At 28.8% G+C, this 20,768-nt stretch overlaps 1 long non-coding RNA gene across 1 annotated transcript; it reads right to left on the bottom strand.

Annotated features, from left to right (window-relative positions):
* Nucleotides 1-12,435: 12,435 nt before the first annotated feature.
* On the bottom strand, nucleotides 12,436-18,718 carry LOC147814394 (uncharacterized). The gene is made up of 2 exons (XR_015430655.1): nucleotides 18,522-18,718; nucleotides 12,436-12,776 (listed from the first exon to the last, which is right to left on the bottom strand). It is a non-coding gene; the product is annotated as an uncharacterized LOC147814394 (long non-coding RNA).
* Between the last annotated feature and the right edge of the window lie 2,050 nt (nucleotides 18,719-20,768).

The raw sequence follows: 20,768 nt of genomic DNA, 5'->3' as shown, positions 1-20,768 counted from the left end.
CCTTCTTTTTCACCATTTACAATTTAACTGAACCAAAATCCTGTAGTCAAGTTCGGGAAGAAAATACACGATATGAAAATAATTTGGCACCCTATCAGAGTGGCATAAAAGTTAAATAATATTAAAGAAACTCCGGTAGTAATCTTCATTTCAATAACTTTTTCACGTTATATATAAAACTCTATGAATATTTTATAAAAATCATGCAGTTACAGTTTTTTTGACTGAGAATTGAAATAGTTTTGAGAAGGATAATAAAAATAAATAAAAATCAATAAATTTCTAATAGAAATGAGCTGTTATAAATAAATAGCTATACACTTCAGTACACATTTATTATATATTTATCAAAGTTTCAAAATGAAAAAAAGCTTATAACATTTTCTTAAAAATGCAATAATAAATAAATATAGTATTATGAGGATAATTAATATAAATAAATATTGTGGTAATTATCCTCAGTGTCCGTAATATGATTTTTCTTTTTTAAAGATTGTTTGCTGTCATCCACTTTTTCGAACAACTACCAGTAATAAGCGCTATTTCTTCTTCCTTTTTCACGATTTTCGTGATGCAACTTATTAAAATAAGCGAAATCACTTGAAAGATGATTTTCCCATCATTTCTTTAACAATTTCATTTTCAAAAGTAGGTGAAAAGTGTTCAGTTACTTGTTCTAAATAACAGTTGTCAACTATTGAATAAGAAAAACTGAATAACATGTCACATTTGCGTGTTTACATCTGGATTCACAATTTTACGGGAAATCACCACAAACAACAGCGAAGATTACATCAACTAGAGAGAATAATTTTTAAAGCTTCTAAATGTAAAAACAGTTTTGTTGACCGAACCTAGGAGTTTTTGGATAAAACAAAGTAATAAATTAAGGTAAGTACTATAGTTTTTGCTCAATTCACCGGGCTGTTTAATAAGTTTTCACTCAAGTTATAAGTTGAAAAAATTTCCTTTCCGAATGTAAAATTTATCAATTAAATGAAAATTTCAGTTACGTACAGAATCCATTTTCAAACCGAAAATATGTATTAATAAAACACGATGTTTTATCAAATTAAAGAAAATAAATAATTTTAGTGATGGCTATTAAATTATGTTTGAAATTTTTTATTAAAATATCTAAATTTGTTCTAAGACCCTTTACTGTGTTATAGTATATTGTTATTATACAGCTAAATTTTTGAGGGTACCTAATTTGAAAAAATGGCGACAGCGTAATGACCCTGTCCACAGGAAGCAATGTTCAGAAATCGTTTGATTATTGTAGCATCTCTTATCATTTAGGTACTCTATATTCTTTCACATAATTTTGTTCCATAACTTTTGTTTCAAGAATTGAACATTGTGGTTCCTTTTTTTATTAAATTATTTTGCATAAACATAAATAAAAAAATAAAAAGATTGCAGAAAAATCCATTCACCTGAAAATTTAGCTGATAATTCTTGCAAAATATTGACATTTTGCAGAAATTATCAGCATGTATGAATCACGGTTGTAAATTGATGCATAGCACCATCAATTTAGTATTTAATAATGGAAAAGTATCTAACGTAGTTAAAATTTAGAGGCTGATATGCCTGCAACAATTTAATTTTATCATTCGTTAAGTCGGAGGTGACCTACAACAATTTAAATTCATATGCTTATTAAACAAATTAATTATCAACGATAGAATCAACTCAAAAGTTGATACCTTTGAGATGCTTCAAACAGATTAGTTTAAAAATATTACCATCGTTGGAAATATAGAGTAAACATAATCCTTAGAGGGTCGCGTTTATAAAATCACAATTTCATTTATTTTTATTTATTTATGTATTTAATTATGTGAACTGTTTCAAGTTCTATTTCAAAGATGCGAAGTATGAATTCTCATTTCTTCATTTTTAATTACTTTTTTTTAATCCAGATGATAAAATGCCATGTAATTTTAATTTCGTTATCATTGACCAGAAGCATAAAACCAAAAGTAACCAAATTTAAACATTTCCCGAATTACCCCTATAGCAATAGAAAAATCACAAAAATACAAAAAGATTATTATAAATGGGTCAAAATTTAATAAGAATTAGTTCTTATTTTAATTTCGCATGAAAATTTTGAATAGATAATAGAGGAGAAAAGTTTTAATAGATCTAAGCATCACGGGACATTAACCTTAGTCTCCAGTTGTCATAAATATTTGAGTATGCTCTATTAGTATTAAATAATTTTAAAAATAGCATGTTTTACTTTCTCTTTCCTAACATAATAAACCTTTAATAATGAAACAAATCTTAAACGTATGCATATTTGACAATTTACCATATTTTCAAAAATTACTATTTTCATTGTCATAATTGCAATGAATAACTTATTTATGAAGTTAAGATCTTTGTACTTATCTTTTACGCTTGATGCCCTGATAGACACGTAAAATCGTAGCTTACCTTTTTCTAATGCATTAATTTTAATGAAAGTCATACTGACGCTAATGTATTAAAACATTAAATATGAATATTTCAAGAATTAATTATTACTTCATGAATGAATAAATTTTTTTGTTTTTCAAATAAAATTTTTGTTCTTGCTGGATGAATGCTATTATTTTTAAAAATCTAATTATAGATAGATGGCATTAAAATCGGCTTTCATGCGTTTTCGAATGAAAAAGTTTTATTGTTTTTCATATATAGTATTTTTTTCTTTTGCTGGATGAATACTATTAATTTTCAAAAGCTGAATGTCGATCGATAGCATTAAAATAAACTTTCATGCTATTTCGAATGAAGAAGTTTTATTGTTTTTCATATAAGTTTCTTTTGAAGGATGAATACTGTTATTTTTTAAAAGCTAAATCTAGATTAATGTAATGAAAATAAGCTTTCATGTGTTTTTGAGTGAATAAATCTTAATGTTTTTCATATAAAGTATTTTTCCTTTCTTTTGCTGGAGGAATACATTTATTTTATTACTCACATCAAAAACATTAAAATGATAAAAGAAATGCATTTTTAATGAAATATTCTTTTAACTTTATTTGGGTAGTTTTAATGACAAAAAAGTTCACATTAATGAACTTATGAAGCAATATATATTTAAATAAGAAATTATTGGATAATAATTGGCATTTTATATTCAAGTGTCAATAGGAAAAACATTCTTATCATCATTGTAGAACAGCAGCCCTTACTGAGTCCTGACTTTTTTTTAAATTTTCGTTCATTCTTTTGTGTTGGTCATTTTTTTTCTTGTAGTTGGGAATTTTGAGCAATTTAATGTCCTCGTCAATTTGTTCTTTCACTGTATACTGATGTCAGAAATTCCGTGTCAAATTATCGTAAAAAAAATACCGGCAATCAGGATGCAGGTACGTTTTATCATAAAATCTATTTTTAATTTAACATATTGTGGAACAAATCGTAATTTTTACAGTAATAATTACTGTATTTCTTTTGAGCAAGTATATTGAATAAGGTAAAATTCAGTATGTTTTGTCAACTATTGTTATTAATGTTTTTATCTTATTTGTTATCATTCTTGAATTTATTTCAGAGAGGAAGGAAAGGGGGGAACAGAATGAGGCTTCTGGTTGTGATGATCATGGTTATGACAATAAATGGTTTCCGTCTATCTCACCGACGATTGATGTCTTATTGGATGCTCTCTCAACTTTCCCAAAGAAAAGTCATTATTTTTCCTATCATTATCCCATTGAATTTGGGAAATAATGCTCTAAGTAGAAGTCTTTGGTCAGAGTAAGTACAATTTCAATATCATTGGTTAATTTCATTTTTTCTACGCATACTTTTATCTTTTACCCAGTGTCTCTATAAAATTTATCTTCTCATTTCAAACTGCTGCAGCTCTGTATCATTTTGACTACAAATTTCTGCTTTGCTAATTTTAATGACTTTTTTTATTCATTATAAAATAGTTGTAGTTAGCTTTAAAATGTCTATCAACAAACCGACAAGAAAATTTTTGGAAAGTTGGATTTGGATCACATATTTCATAATCTAGCTATATATATCTAGTGTAAAAACAACTTATTAATTCTAAAACCAACTAGTTAAGTACAGTACTAATACTTCAAACAACCCGGATACCAAATAAAGAACAGTTTTTAGGGTAGATTTGTGTTATCATCTTTGGTAATTTTATTTGCTTGACCATCTACAAAACAGTGTTGGGTTAAAATATTGAAGTTTAAAATAACTATCATCATTCTCAATAATGAGAGGCCTCCATGGCTGACTGACATCACATGCCAAACGTTGCGCAAAACGTGGAGGTAGCGGGCTCAAATCCCGCAGTTACCATGGAAGCATCTTCATGTTGTCCTTGTATTTTGCTATCCGTTCTTCTATTTGACAAGTCCCGCAGTGGACTGATCGTTAAGAGACGGTTCCCAGCAGATCACCTAAGTCAAGCATCACTGGATGCGATCACTGAGCGGGTGGGTGACAACTTGGATCAGTCTACGTAGGGACCGAGGGTGTGAGGTATTGGTCTTCGTTAAACTGTTCTACCGTTGAGTGCTTGATTGCGCGTCCAGGTCGTCGAGATTCCGAAGTGGGGTCGGGTTCTTTCTGCCGAGCATCAAAATTCTAATGGCATGTCTTCGGATCATGCTCAGGGATGTTTCCCAGACCGTCGCCAATAGCCCATTGTGCAGCTCTAGTGCGACATAAATGAACTACTACAACAATAACAACAATCTATTTCACAAAGGCTCATGAGCCTAAATTGAGCACACGAGCCTGCAAATGCGTGTAATTCCAATAAACCATCTTAATATTGAAATAAATAATAAAAATAGAGGAGCATATGATATTATGACATAAAAATACTTTAATTTCCATTTCTTCAAAATTGATTTTTTTTATGATCGAAACTTCAATTTAATTCTCCATATGTTAAGAAATAAAATGAAAAAGCAATCATTTTAAACATAATTAAAAATACTCAACATAACGATCGTTCCAAAAACGAAAAATTATTCGAAAAATCATTGAAAAAACGGAAATGATAGAACTATACGGTTTGTTGCACTCTTCTTAGGAAACTAGAGAATTTACTCTCACCATATTATGAAATTAGTTAGGAAATTCCTCAAGAGATGGTGCTGCTGATTGGGAAAACTATAAAAGAATGTTTTTAAAATAAGCAAAGTTAACAATAACACCGAGGTGCATCTAAAATACAAAATTAACAGACGCTCGGCCAGATATTTCAGTTGGAATGGATGAGTCACAGAATGTAAACAACTACAAGCTTACTTAAACCGGATGAAATATAGAAAAAATTCGGTATATCCCTCGACTTATCGACTTATCCCTCGTTTACGAGGACAACGCTTACTTACGATTTTACGTTTACATTGCGTGAACAAGCTTGATATTCAAAACGTTTCATAGTTGCGATTTATGTTTAAGTTTACGCGTGCTTTTTTTTCCATTCATAAAGAGTTTTTTGTACTTTATAAATTCTAAAAAGTGGTGAACCTTAAGTAAATTTAGGAAAACTAATATCACAACCGGACCAGACTGTGTAAGGGTCAGGGAACCGTCCTTGCATCAGAAAGTTTCTGGGTTCGAATCCCGGACAAGGCATGAATGTTCTTTCACTCTTCCTTACTATATTTCCTTACTATCTTTCCTTGCTCTCTTACTACCTTGCTCTGAATTATTTTCTATCGGTAAATCTAAAGTTAATAAAGCTTGGCTTGTTCCACCGGATCTCAATTGGTATCCTCGCAAGCGTCCTGGAGGAGCCCTTGACCTTCAGGGTACACATACCGACCAAACCGCTACCTGTAGATTTTTCAGTGGGCATACTAAGAGCCTCCCTTTCAGTGGACAAATTAAACTTTTTCCATCTTGTAAAAAGTGCAACTCCAGCGAGGCTAGTCCTCACCATCTACTTGATTGCCTGGATTTCACCATGGAAGAGGTTCTTGAGAGACCTCTCCTTTTCCTCGATTTTTTGAAGACTCGCGACCTCATGGATCTGGTATAGCTCCGCTATCCCAGCTGGGATTGGAAACAACAATCTTTCCTTGCTATAGAGGCAACTTCGGCCCACGTAATATAGTGTCCCTGAAAGAATGGTCATCAAATCTGCCCTAACTATGCCTGAATTGACGAATTTCAACCCAGGTTTGCATTGGAAAAAAAAACATCGCAACAGAAATAAAGCGTAAGGTTTGCCATGTTTCTCTTATTCCTTATTTGGTTATGTTTGTATAACGTTATATTTTAGGTAATATTACAGCATGCTTGATGAGTTGTCAAAATTCGTATTCAGCTAAAATGAAATGGATTAAGCTAAAGTTAAAATGAAAGAATGAGTTTTATATTTCAAACACTATTAAGTATATTAATATTGACTGGCGGGCTTTTTCAAACTTAGGCGTACAAATAAACCGGAAGTAGTAACCCGGAAGTCTTACAACGAATAATAATTAAAAGCGCCACCTGTGCTTAACTCTCACGGTCAACCATCCATAGTCTAACAGCATGTAACAAAAAGCATGTTGTGTAGTTCTTTCGAGTTAGCAGCGGCATTTGTTATTAAACATTGCAACAAACTTGAGTTTTTTATGAGTGAATTCGCACTTTCAAAGCAGAATGCATCAAACTGCAAAATTTGGTAAATTTGAAGTCTTATCTGTTTTCTTAAATTGATTTTTGGATCATCCGATAATTTTAACTCAAATATAACTTAAATAACATGTAAAAGCTCTAAAATTCCTTTAATGCTATTTTTCGAAGGCTCAATCGTTGCATTATCACTTTTTTAATATTTTCATAACTGTTGTGATTGTTATATCAAGTTTAGCCAGCGCCCTCTATGTTAATTCTGAAAATAATGCACAAAAAAAAAAAAAAAAAAAAAAAACACTATGGGGAGAAAAACGCCATTTTGAAGAAATAAAACGCATTTAAGATCCAATTTTTTACAGTTTTGAAAGTTACTCCAATACTGCATTATTTAGGCTTATAAAAATTTTCAAGAACTGAAAATGATTTTAATGATTTTCAACTTGGGTGAAATCTGCCAAATCTTGCCAAATTTGCTTTTTTTTTTTTTAAGTTTAGTAAGTTTTAAAATATTTGCGTAATTTGCCTGTTATAAAGCCCAAATATTGAGATGGTATAAAAAATTTAAAATTATAACTTTACCTTGAGTGTAGAACACTTTACATGTTACTTCTTTATTTTTGTTGGTGAAAACTGAGACATCTTTGATTTTGAAAATTTTCCTCTAAGCGGAAAAATCTTGCCAAATTGGCATTTTTTTTTAAAAGTTCTATACCTTTCACAAAATTTACGTTATTTATGTGTTCTAAAGTCCCCAAATATGCAAGATGGTATGCAAATTTTTAAATTATACCTTTGCCTTAAGTATAGGGCACTTAAGCTGTTGCTTTTTTATTTATGTTGGCGAAAAAACTTAAAAAACACTGTTAATAAAATTGTATAAAACTAATTGGAAGTATTAATCATTAACTTATTAATTCAATAAATCACTGTAAAACTCTTTATTTCCAACAGGCGACAGTGGAAAAAGCCCACCGATATTTACATCCACACAGAACCTTCTTCAAATCCATTTATCAAGATATTCGAATGGCCTCTATCCTGATTGCCAAATGAAGTATTTAAATCATCAAATTCCAAGACGCTGCCAAATTGATCGACGCATTGGTTAAATATTTAAAGTTTTTGTAAGATGGTCATTAGGCTCTATACAAAAATGCATATATTTCATAATTATATAAATGCGTATGTTTTTGGTAAATGCAAGCAAAGACAAAGTCTTATTGCTACTCCAGACTGGCTTTTATCAATCAGTATTCATATCAACTACCTCATTTTATTTAATCATAAATCTGATAATCATGCGATTGAGATTGCAGGTAATTCAAATTACAATTATTATCAAGATTAGATCAAATCATTATTACTTGTAGTTGTATTTTATTATTACTTGTAACCGTAGTCTAATATTAATTGTAATTAAAGAGCTTAATGAAAGAAAATAAGTATCATTTTTTGTGCGAAAGATCATATTGATGTATTTAACTATGCAACGTTGATTTATATTGTGTTATTAAATTTCCTGTGGATGAAAGTATGGGGCAAGGATAGCCTGGTTGGTAAGGCGTTGGGCTTGTGCTCGTGAGAACGAGAGTTCGAATCCAGACGGTCGAAGAATCCCCGTGTATTAAATGGTGACTGGTGCACGTTAAATCTGTCAGGGTCACAGAATCCTTCAAGTTCCCGTAACAAATCAATACCTATGGGGGTATTGATCCAGAAGTTCCCGCGTCTTCTGCCTTGAGTTCAAAATTTCAAGGCTACTGAGTTGAACATTGGTAGTCTTAAAATCAAATTTGGGTCGACTGTTCAACGACAGTTATAAAATAGTCTTTATAACTAATGTTGAACATCCGACCTATTTCTTGTGTTTACGGCTACCAATGTTAAAATCCGTAGCCTTATAATCGTGAACCTAGCCTAGACGACAAGGAACCTCCTAAATCCAGCAATGGGGCAAATTAGTCTTCATGAAGGAATTTTCTGATAAAAATAACCCGCATTTAAGCCACATTGAGAGAAAATCAAGAAAATTTCCCACGGTTAGCCAGAAGGCTAATTCCAACTCATAATCTGTCTGCCAAATATTTGAGAGAGCAATAAGGATCCTATAAATATTCAACGAGTAACCTTGGAAAGATTTTCTCTTGGCAGCAAACAAAAACTCCAAGAATGCGACCGCTATGACGCAAACAGTTTAAATGAGTGAGCTGGATTATAAATTAAAAGCTTGCTGACAAGAAATGAATTCAAAGCATATTATTTACTGTCTTCAATTTAAAATCATCTAAAATTTAACTGAACGCCTTCATTACCTAATTCTTTAATTATAATTATAATTACAATTACAATTGTAACCGGAAAACATGATTTCTGATAAACACGATTGAAATAAAAAAAAATTGTTTTACACGTCACTTTGTTATCGTGCTAACAAGATACATATTTCTACAAGTAACTTATTTATTTACTACAAGTTATCAATTACTTAAGATCATTTAACTAAGATTTCCAAATAGCCGCTGGCTCGGTTATTATTTATTATGCATGTTATTTTGATGTCTGCACGTATATATGATCGTTTTTACATACACATTTATAGTTTTAAATTGAATACTTGACATTTTTGATTTTGTTGAAATTCCTTTGGGTAATTTCGTCTGGCAAAACTATTAGACACATGCTGTAGACAACGCCTTGGGGGTCAAAATTGTAAATCCTCTGGAATTAATGTACGTAATGTACTGACCAATTCCTTGTGTGGGACGGGGCAGTCAAGACAATGACAGTCATTTTATGTTTTTGTATTTCCGCACCAACTATTAAAACATAAATGTGTACAGAGGACCTTTGCCTCAAAAGTCAAAGTTCATTCAAAAATCTCTAAAATAAGAAAATTTTTTTGGACTTTATCTTAAAAATTTGTAAACTGCAATGTACTGCATTGAATACATTCTATTGAGCAGTACCTAAAAAATCAAGATATGAGTGGTTTACGTTTGGCGTAACCTTAAGGCTGCCAGAGATTGAAATTTTGCAAAAATTTATATTACAATTTTGCATTATAATTTGTATATATTATAATTTGTATGTATTATAAATTTGCATTAAGAACATATCCTAAAAATCTCAACAAAATTTTAAACTGTCAGGTTTTCACCCTAACTGACTTGACGTATAATTAAAAAAACTGGCTCTTAATAATTCAACTAATTTGTATTCCTCAAATATTTTATTAAATTAAATTGTAATTATATCTTTCTAAAACTATAGATTTTGATATTAAATATTAAATCTACAGACCCTAGATTTTAAAAATTTTTTTGACCCTGTGCAATGTATTTTTAAATTTTATAAACTTTTCAAATAAAGCAAAATATTTTCAAACAGATTTTTTATGGTAATTTCCTAATTCATTTTATGACAGTTATCCCTCGAATGGTGCATCTTTTCCTTGAACACGAAAGAAAGTTGTACTCATAACGATCTCTAAATGTTCGATTAAAACGCGTATTACCTACCCTGATATTTTTATGCCATATACTAATAAAAATGCTGCATTAAATCAGTATTTAACCAAAAACAATTTAACGGTGAGAGAATTTTTTACTTAAAGTAAATATAAATTTATATTATCTACAATCTATATTATGTAAATGGATATTAAACTGCCCTTCTCACACTGTAAAAAATTTCGAATCAGTTTACGGTCTGAAAGGACGGAACTTTGGGTGCATCATCCGTAAAACCCATTTTGCTGTAATATCCATTTTTACCGTAACATATTATATCATAATTATTTTTACAAAACTACTTATTTAATTAGAATGATTCAGTAATTTTACGATAATTATTAGTGTAAAAATTACGCTATATCAGAATTTTAGTTTCCGCAATATTATCCGTTAAAAATAGATTTTACAGTAAAAAGTATCGTCACTCTAAATGCCGGTAATTTTTACCGTAATTTCTTACAGTGCACAGAAGAGTGGCATTTATTTTCACTTGAATATTCGATCATATTCCCACAAAATTGTTTAACTGCCTAATTTTCGTTAGTAACATTATTTCCGACAAATAAATTTATGCAAAACAGGGAAAAGACAATAATATAGTTGAATACGGATATAGCAAAATTAAAACATTTCTTTCACGCAAATTTTGAGAAGGTCCACTATGGTTTCAACGTACAAATAGAGCTCTAAATTTTGAATAATTTTTTGGGCTATAATGATATTTTTCAGAATAATAAATAATACTGTTGCTAATACAATTAGGGAGCTCAACAATTAAGAAAAGTTTTTTTAAGGAAATATGAACAGAATATTGGACCCTAATTCACTGTGCGAAAACTAATATTAATACATCACACTTTTGCCTATTTTTTTCAAAAACTTTTAAAAAATTTTAATTAAAAAGAAAGAAAAACAATTTAAGTGCATATTAAGAGGCCAAAGTTGCTCGTCAAAATACGTGCTTTTTGGTGAATGATAATGCATTAGTTTCTGGTATCAAATGAAACAAATAATTTAATAACAGATAATTAGATAATTTAGTTTATTTACTAAACTAAGTTTGAACTTACTTTCCTTTATAAAAAAATTATGTTTTAATTTTTCTGTTTGTGTGGAGTGTATAGCATAGATTAGGGTTTTTTTTTTTAATCAAATACGATTTTTTTTTCTGTTGTTTTTTAATATATTCTCCCCATCTAGGTTATTTGTATGGAATCTGTACTTTTTAATTTTATTTGTAATGCATTAGTTGTAGTGCGACGATGTTTGTCTAGTTCGTATAATTGTTCCATTCTTACAGAAAAAGACATGTGAAATGTTGTAAATGGTAAAAATAACACTATTTTCCAAGCAATTGTAGATCAATAAAAATACTTTTTATGCATTATAAGAGTTAAATGTTTTGAGTTAAAAACCATTTTACACATAATGATTTTACTTCATTCCACTAGTCATGTTACTCTGACAAATGCGTTCACTTAACTTTTATTTTTGGGTTCCATAAATAAGAGAAACTGAATGTTTACAAATTTCTACACATTAGTGCATAATACTGAATAATCGACAGTCTGTGAAACTGCATTAATTTAGTACACTTAATTATTAAAAGATGAGTTATACTACACACAAAAAAAACAAATCTATTCTAAAATCAGGAAGTAAGTTATTATTTTATGTAAAAAAAAAACAACATTTTAAGAAATATATAAAATAATATTAATATTTTTAAAAGCGATGATAAAAGATAACTTTTTTCTGAAAAACGGCTCAGTTGTGAAGAGAGTGTTTGGCATTTTAACTTCAAAACTGAACATTTTTGAAAAGCATTAAGGAATTTTTATTTTATTTTCAACTAAAGAAATAGAGGCTCTTGATGAGAAAAAAAAGTTAATAACTACGATCAATATTTATTAAGATTTAAACGTGAAGTTATTAACATTTTTTTTTTCATTATGAAATATGAGTATTAAATACGTTTAAATTTACTTATGCAATGTGTAGTGAAAGTACATGAAAAAAAATAGATGTAATAATTTACAAGAAATGAAAAATTTGAAATACAGCTTTTTATGAAAATTTATGGTTAAAAATTATTTGATACTGTTTAAAATCGAATCAAATAGCGAACAATACAAAAATATCAGTTTATTAAAATATTATTTACATATTTTACATTATACACAAAATTCATGGAACATTTCATTAAAGTAATGAAAAAAGACACAAAGTACAAAAAAGTATTCTATTTTGGCACACTGGTAAGCAAAAAGGTATTTAAAAGGTTTGAAAATTAAAAAAGCCATTATTTTTTATTAACAAAATAAAGTTTTTAAATTTTATATTGAATAACACTTTCGTTCGATTATTTCAAAATCCACACCAAAATGATTTTTTTCTCTAAACTTGATTAAAATTCATAATTAAAAATCCCAATAAAAAACTTAATTAAACTTGATCAAAAATATTGATTAGAAAACTTAAAAAAGCATTCAATTATGCTGCTGCAGAAGTAATGCAAGCAGACCAGCAGTAATCATCTCCATTACATCATTATCCTCTTCTTTATGGTGACCACTGACAGTGTGGATTATCGTCAAGGCAGCCAAAATCATGGTTATCAATAAACTCATCAAATGCATTTTCTTTCTTCAGTAGTATCTAAAATGAATTACAAGAATGATTTAATTTTCTGTGCATGGTAGGCTTAACACAGCGACTTTAAATCATTCTTTTCTATGCCCCTACCAACGGAAATATAGAAAAGAAATAGTACTGCCAATTTCATTTTACATTATCTACATTCATTTTTATGTAAAATCAATGTAACTATACATTTATTGAACGGAGAAAAATCTACGCATACACAAATGAGATAAATTTAATTGTATTTTAAATAATCATAAGTATGATTAAATATATCTCTTATTTTAAATAAAAGGATTATTTATTTAAAATAATGATAGGAAATAAAATTTTAAAATCTACATTTTTAAATTTACATAAAATGACGAAACAAAATCTATTTTTGTTTCACTTGCCCAGCCTTGCCGCACTTTGTTTAGATACACTCTCTATGGTTCTACTATCAATGGATGAAAAATAATAACTTCCCTTATAAACTATGTTAGAATGATTTTCGTTATATGAGCGACAGAGCAAACTAATGGAATGAATATTCTATTTAGAAAAATATATATATAAAAATAGATTAATTGCATAAAGGAACGAACAAAAGAAAAATCGTGAGGAAATGACATCTTTAATCTCCCCGATTGCCCAAGAAGCAGTGCTGTAGCTGCCTTTCGTCTTGCTACCAAGCACGACTGCTTATACGACCATCTTTTCCGTCTTAAAATAGTGGATAGTCCTGCCTGCCCCCTCTGCCGCAGTGGTGCGACGATGAATGCTGGACATCTTCTAAACTGTTCAGTTCTCACAAAGAACTGCATCTACTCCCGATACTGGGAGGCCAGAGAACTTTTGTTCAATTTAAGTTCTTGAATTAAATTTTTGTGTTTGATGTTTTGCTTTTGTTTCTGTATTTTGTATATTTCATCTTCTTCTGTATTTGTATTTTTGTTTCATTTTGATCTCTGTACGGCGTTAGGATAGTGTCCGTATCGCCTGCTGCATTGGAAATAAAAAAAAAATAAAAAAAAAAAAAGATTAATTGCTGATTTTTTCATGATATAAATTATTATTATTATTTTATTTTTTTTACAATTGCCAGCTTGTTTTCATTCATAGTTAGCAGCTTTTGCTCCTTGAAAAAGAGTTACACGTTAATTTAAATTTCAAAATTTCATTTTATGCTCTGTAGCTCTAAAATGAAATACATTATAGTGCTGCCATCTGTGTCAATAAAAATTAACAACTCCCGCAAGATGCGGTTAATAAATTCAGCTTAGAAATTAATTATTAAGTAGGACAAAATTTTAATAAAAATGTATACATTACAGACGAAAATAGTTTTAAAATTTGATTACTAATAGCATCATGGGCATCAAAGGGTCCAATTTTGGATTGGACGAAATTAAATTAAGTAACTGCGATAGTTCTCTAAATTTCCCAAATAAGAAAAAAATTCCTAAATGTGCTAGCAAAAGTATTAAATATTTTTCACTTTAAGAAATTTAAATCGATTATAATTCACGATTTTTTTCTTTTTTTTTAAACAAATATTGAGGGGGATTTTTAGTGATTTCTTATTATTGACGAGGGACAAATATCCATCGACAACCACGCAAATGACGCCCATTTAAAATTCTCTGGTGCTGCCATCTGAATTAAGTGTATGCAACTTAGCTTCAAACTTTTGCACAAAAAAATATTTCGGTTTTTAAGATAAAGATGTCTTTAAGAAAAAGAGTGACCTCCGACTGGAGGTATATACAGTCACCAACATCTACAATATTTTTGATACAAGCACCATTATTTACATTATTAACTTTTGTTTACGTTATTACTTTTTCTTTATATATTTTGTAAAACATCACTGGGCAAGTTTATGCAGTATATTCTGCTCCGTATTGTGAGAGGGGGCACCTTTTTGGTTTTAAAATAATGTTCGTTTATTGTACGTTTTATGTACACGTGCATAGTTGTATCTTTCATGCATGCATATTTATATCTAAATATATGTATAAAACTTAAAATAAATACAGGGCCTATTCTAGAAATGCTGGGACCCTAGGCACAGAACTATCAGGGGCTCCCCGGGTTGCCCTAGTTCATGTAAGTTCATTTGAGTTCGCAACTCGCTTTATAATTTTCGTTTTATGTTTTATTCTGTTTTTTTCTTTAAATTTTATTTTTCTGCTTTTGCGTGATATTTTTACTTAATGTGTTCTATTTTATTTTTCGCAAATTTTTTTGAGTGCTACTCACACTATTGTATTGATATATTTTGCTTTGGCTATTTTGATACAATATTAAAATGCCATCCTTTTTGCTGATATGATATTGTGAGGTGATGGAAAAATTACATCTTTGATTTTCCGGACTTTTATTTCTTTTTCTTCTTATTATTATTTTTCTTTTTCCCTTTTTCATTTTTCTGTAATTTTTTCCAGGTTTTCTGTACATTTTGAACTATATATATATTTGTATACATATTTAAAAAAAGATACAAGGTTAACATAAAGAAAAATAAATTTTTTTTCACTAAAAAACTTTTTTTATCTTGCAAATGCTGTGCTTTTTTTTTTTTTTTAATTTGATATAGTCGATTCATTTTTTTCATTGATATTTAAATCTTAGAAAATAAACTTTTTTGTAATTATTTGAAAATGTTCTTATAAAAATGCTTGCTTAGTGTTAAATATTGTATAACGGTGTTGTTCAAATATCACGTGACCACCTAAAGGGGAAGAGGGAATTGCGATTTGCATATTTTCTCTGACAATGGGAGGAGGGAGGGTATGAGCAATGCTTACGTAAGGCTCTAAATTCCCCTTACTTTCAATTTTTTTTTTTAAATGCTAAATAAGTTTAACAAAAAATTATAGAAAGAATTTTATTTGGAAAAATTGAAAATTTAAAATGAAAATTACATTTGGGATTAGCCAAAATCCTTCACTAAGTTTCAAAAGTTTATGAAATAAATTTTTTAAGGGGAATCGGTAGAACAAGCATATTTCGATAATGCTAAAACTGACCTTTAACGATGTACCTTTTCTGAGAAACTACTGTTCAGATTGAAAAAATTTTTTCCAGATATATGAAATTATATCCGTTTTATGATGTGATAATGTTCTAGCGTTAACAGGTATACTTTTTGAGTTATGAAAGATTTTTGATGAAACTTCAAAAAAAAAAAAAAAAATTAGAAGTTCTCAGTCCATAATTTTCCTTAAAATTTTTTTTCCAAAGATATGTATTAACAGTTATCACAGGGTAAAATACAACAAGCATAAATATTGCGTGGAAAAAAACTGAAGCTTGTTTAGATGCTGAAAAACGGTACATCGACAAGGTCAGTTTTATTATTATTGGTATATGCCCTACAGATTATTAAAATTTGGCTTTATGTCAAACAGTTGAATCTGTAAATCGGGAAGAGCTTCTATTCTTATTTTTCAATTAATTTTAATGCACGAAAAAACATAAAATGAATTAAATATTTTGAATTTTGATTTTTGTCAGGAAAAAACTGTTATTCAACGTCATTATTCAGCTCCAAAGATATGTATTAGCAGTTATCACATCGTGAGCATGTATATGTAAATATTCTGTTAAAAAGAAGAGGAGAAAAAACTGAAGCAATATTTTATTTTCTTGCTGAGAAAAGGTAGGTCAGTCTTAGCATCATTGGTGTATGCCTTACCAACTCCCCTTAACGTACGTAAAGTTAGAACGGTCCCTAAACAGGATTTTCTTTGAATTTGAAAAATTCATACATATAAATGTGTAGATATATGTACTACTAGAATGATTTAAAATCATCTTCAACATATATCATCTGCGAATAGATAAATTTTCGTTGATATTTTTTGAAATGCTGAATGTTATGGATCAAATAACTTCCATTAAATTTTGCATTTGCAATAAACATTTTGCTACAAAAGTATTTAAATGTTTTATCAAAACAACGGAGTCTAATTTGAATAAAAATTTCGAAGGTGGAGATTCCATGGAAGATGAACAGCTATCTCGTCAAAAGTAGATCATCCACTTCGTTCAGTAATCAATGTATTGATTAAATCAGAGAATTGATACTTTGGTAATGATCGTTTGACACTATAAGATTTCATAAAACAAGTTCCTCAATTATTTGGCTCATGTAAAACAAATTTTAGAAGAACATTTAAGGTAACATCGCATTGTTCTAAGAGTTGTTCCAAGAACTTCCGAGAACATTGTTCCAAAAATTGTTCATCAGGAAATCGTTTCTTAAAATCATTGTTATTAACAGTTTTAAGAGACCTAGGATCTATGCTTTTGTTGACTCAGAAACTGCACAACAATATCGCTTGAAAGGCGAAACAGAACAGAAAAGACAAAGTCAAAGTCGATCAAAAATCAAGGTACACTGCTAGAAATTTCTCCAATGGAACGGTTAAGTAAAAATTTAATTGTTATTTTATCATATCTAACCGAAACGGTAAAATATCTGTAAAACAATAAAGAAATTCCAATCATTCCAACATAACTCTAAGAAAAAATTATAAGCAAAAAAATCAAAAAAAATGTATAGGAAAAATGTAGTTTAATGACGCATTATAATATTCAATTGATGCATGGATTCAAAATTGCGTTTTTAAGTCAGTTAAATATTAACATACTTTTGTATAAGCTCAGACATAACTTCTTAAACTTTAAATAAAAATCTTGAATGAATTCCAAATTTTGTTGGAAAGTCATAGTTCCTAACTCAATGCATGAACACCTAAATATTTTGATTTTACATAACTTTATTAACAAAAACTTACAAAATAAAATTCACTAACTTTTTTTCCAACTTATTTATAGTTAAAGAGAATTTAACGACAAGGAAGGTAAAAGAAAGAAATAATAAGGAAAGAAAAGATTGAGACTTAAAAAAAATATTTATTGAATGTGATTAATAAGGAGTGAATTCCGCTCTAAGGAATTCCGTGATAAGGAATTCCGCTCTATTTTTTTATCCGAACTTTATATTAAAAAATAATGAATTTAAATTATTTTTTCCGTTATAGAATAATAAAAAGGTTAAGAGATAAAGGTTTCGTAAGGAAATTTTAAAAAGAGAGTAACTTAAATTGCAACTTAAATTGGGTAGTCACATAAATTGTGTATCGGAACACAAATTGTGTACTTTTTATGATATTTCTTTTCATCGATGCCACAATAACTATTAATCCTATCTCCATTTCTTATAAGATTATCGATAATCTACTCCTCTACATCGTAGAGAACGAGTCTCGTTATGTTTCTGATTTTTGACTTCAAAAGATTATTTTTCAAACTTTTTGTTTGAAAATTACATTTAAAATTTTAAAGTGAAAAAAAATAAAATTGTATGATACGTCCTACAGAATTCGGTTCACTGTATGAATTTGGTACATTAAAACGAAATGGATTTAAGAAGAATGGTGTCTGATGTATCGATGACATGAGGTGAAAAAAATATTGTTTTCTGGAAAAAAATACTTAAATTCGTGAATTCATATTTTTTACTAATATGTTACTGCACATTGTATTAGGAAAAAACACAGGCTTTTTTTGAATCAATTATAAGTTACAATTATAAGTTTTTTTGAATCAATTATAAGTTACAGTTGAATCAATTATAAGTTTTTTAATTAACTTACAATTAAATCATAATCTTTTTTTAATTTAAAAATACATACTTCATGAAAATATTCTATTATGAGAGAATATTTTAAGACTTTCTCTTGATGAAGAAATAATTTTATGACTTACCACAATAAATCAGAAATCAAGAAGTTGACAGAGAACAAGCACTCAAAGAACACAATGAAATATCAAATGGAACATAAATTTCCTGTCTGTATCTAAAGAATGGTCGGATTTACCTAATGTTCTAAAAGAACAAATCGAGCACTGGACCGCGTAAGGAAAAACTAACCGATCTTGTAAATAAGAAAGGTTCACCGACCCAAGTAAAGAAACTTTTCCCTTTAATCGAAAGCTCTCTTGGTTTTGAAGAGGATGTGAAAGGTAATTTCATGAATTACTTTCCAAGAATAAATGTAAATGAGACTCAAATAACAAAATAATACAAAATTCCATTAATCCAGTTTTCGGTACGAAAATACATTAGGGTTTAAATTGAACAAAAGGAAAAGTAAACAAATCCATGCCAAGTAGACAATAGGTAAAAGATTTTGACTATCTGTTAACTTACACGTAAGTAGGATTAAAATAAAATGATAAACACAAAATCAAATAACTTACATAAATCGCGAGAGAAATTATTCAGAAAATTATCTTTATTAAATTTACAATATAATTTTATATTAAAGGCAAATGATTACGAATATAAACTTTCTGTGAATTAAGAATTAGATTTAAATGATAAAATGAACTGAAATATAATTTTAAATTCTGAGGGAATTCAAAAGGGAGAAATTACATACTGTTCGAATTCTTATAAGAATTCTATTCAAGAATATGAAGAACTTTGGTGTTCATAGAATTCAATTAAATCAATTTTCATTTTTTGTGCCATGTTACACACTTAAACATGGTTGTTGTTTTTTTCAAGTAAGAAAAGTTTAATTTTAAAAAATAAACTTTTTGAATTTAAGAAGTTTTGTCAAACATTTGACTTTAACAAAATGAACGACTAAAAATTCTATTGAAAAACGTGCTATTGTAGCAAGAAAGATTTTAAAAGAAAGGCTTAAATTATTGATTCAGTATTTACCTAAAACTTAGTTTTCCACTTTAATATGGGTTAGAATTGATCATCAATCTCTATTCGTTTCAGTTCGTTTTCTTTAATGCATTAATTCTGATCTACAAACGAAAATCTTTTGCAAGATTCTTTGATTAAAGTACTCGTTTAAGGTAGTTTGAATTTTTTCAGAAAATAAATCAAACGATTATCGATGGCAAAAATTTTACGATTTTTTTTTGTTGAATTCCCGCATAATGTCTCTCATACTTCAAAAGTGCGAGATATTCTAGTAAGAGAATCATGAGAATTCTAATCGGAAATGTCGTTTGCAGTGTGGGCTAAGACTGATTTTATACATCTGGCAATAAGGAAGATCATTTGACGGAAGGAGGAAGAAATTAAAAACGAAGTGTGAAAGATTTTGGTCGACAGGAAATGTTCTGATATTTTTTTTCCCCTTTAAAAATAAACAATCTCTGGAAAAAAAATTAGACATACTTAACTATTTTTAATCTATATTTAGCTTGAGAGTAATGCAATTGGGTTTATTGTTCCTCTTTTTCTTTAATTAATATTTTTGCCAGATTAGGATATCTCTAAACCATTTTGAGACAAATTCATCGCTTTATAAGTGTAATATTTTTCGTAGTGTTGATTTAATTTATGCACAAATACGACTTAGCAATATTTATACAAGAATAACTATTATTATTTCAGTTTTAAAATATTAAAACAAAAGATGAAGAAAAAATAGTGTTTAATGCAGTGAATGTAATGCATCTGTCTAAAAATGTAAAAAAATGTATTGTATCTTACTGAAAACAGTACTGAGGAGAAGTTTGATGTAAAAGTTTCAGATTTGAAATAAGTGTGGGTTATCACTATATTTCCCCAAGGTCTTCAAGTAGAAATTTTAATTTTTGTTTCCAGGAAGTCTTAAAACAAGCATGCAACGCAAAAAAGGAAAAAATTAAGAATTATAAGGATAATCCATATTTTTTATAGGTAAACATAGTGTATACATTCATATTTTTTTTTTTTTGGCAAATGAAATTTTAATTGATACGCTTATACGAAATTTCTGAAAAATATTCTAACAATACTGAAATTAATTTAGTTATTAAAGTATTTTTTTAAAAAAGTAATAACTTTGAAACGTTTGGATATTATTTGACTTGTTAATTATCGACGACTCTAACTATGAACAACTTGTTTCCTTTGATGAATATTATAATTATTAAAATATTATTAAATTGTGGTAGCTATTACTAAAATTGCTTTTTTAAGAAGAATTAGTGATAAAATTA

This window comes from Parasteatoda tepidariorum, chromosome 2 (assembly GCF_982258835.1).
Source record: "Parasteatoda tepidariorum strain Cologne lab strain chromosome 2, Ptep-v5.0, whole genome shotgun sequence".
Lineage (NCBI taxonomy): Eukaryota > Metazoa > Arthropoda > Arachnida > Araneae > Theridiidae > Parasteatoda > Parasteatoda tepidariorum.
The sequence above is the reverse complement of the archived record's forward strand: the minus strand, read 5'-3'. Positions and strand labels throughout refer to the sequence as shown.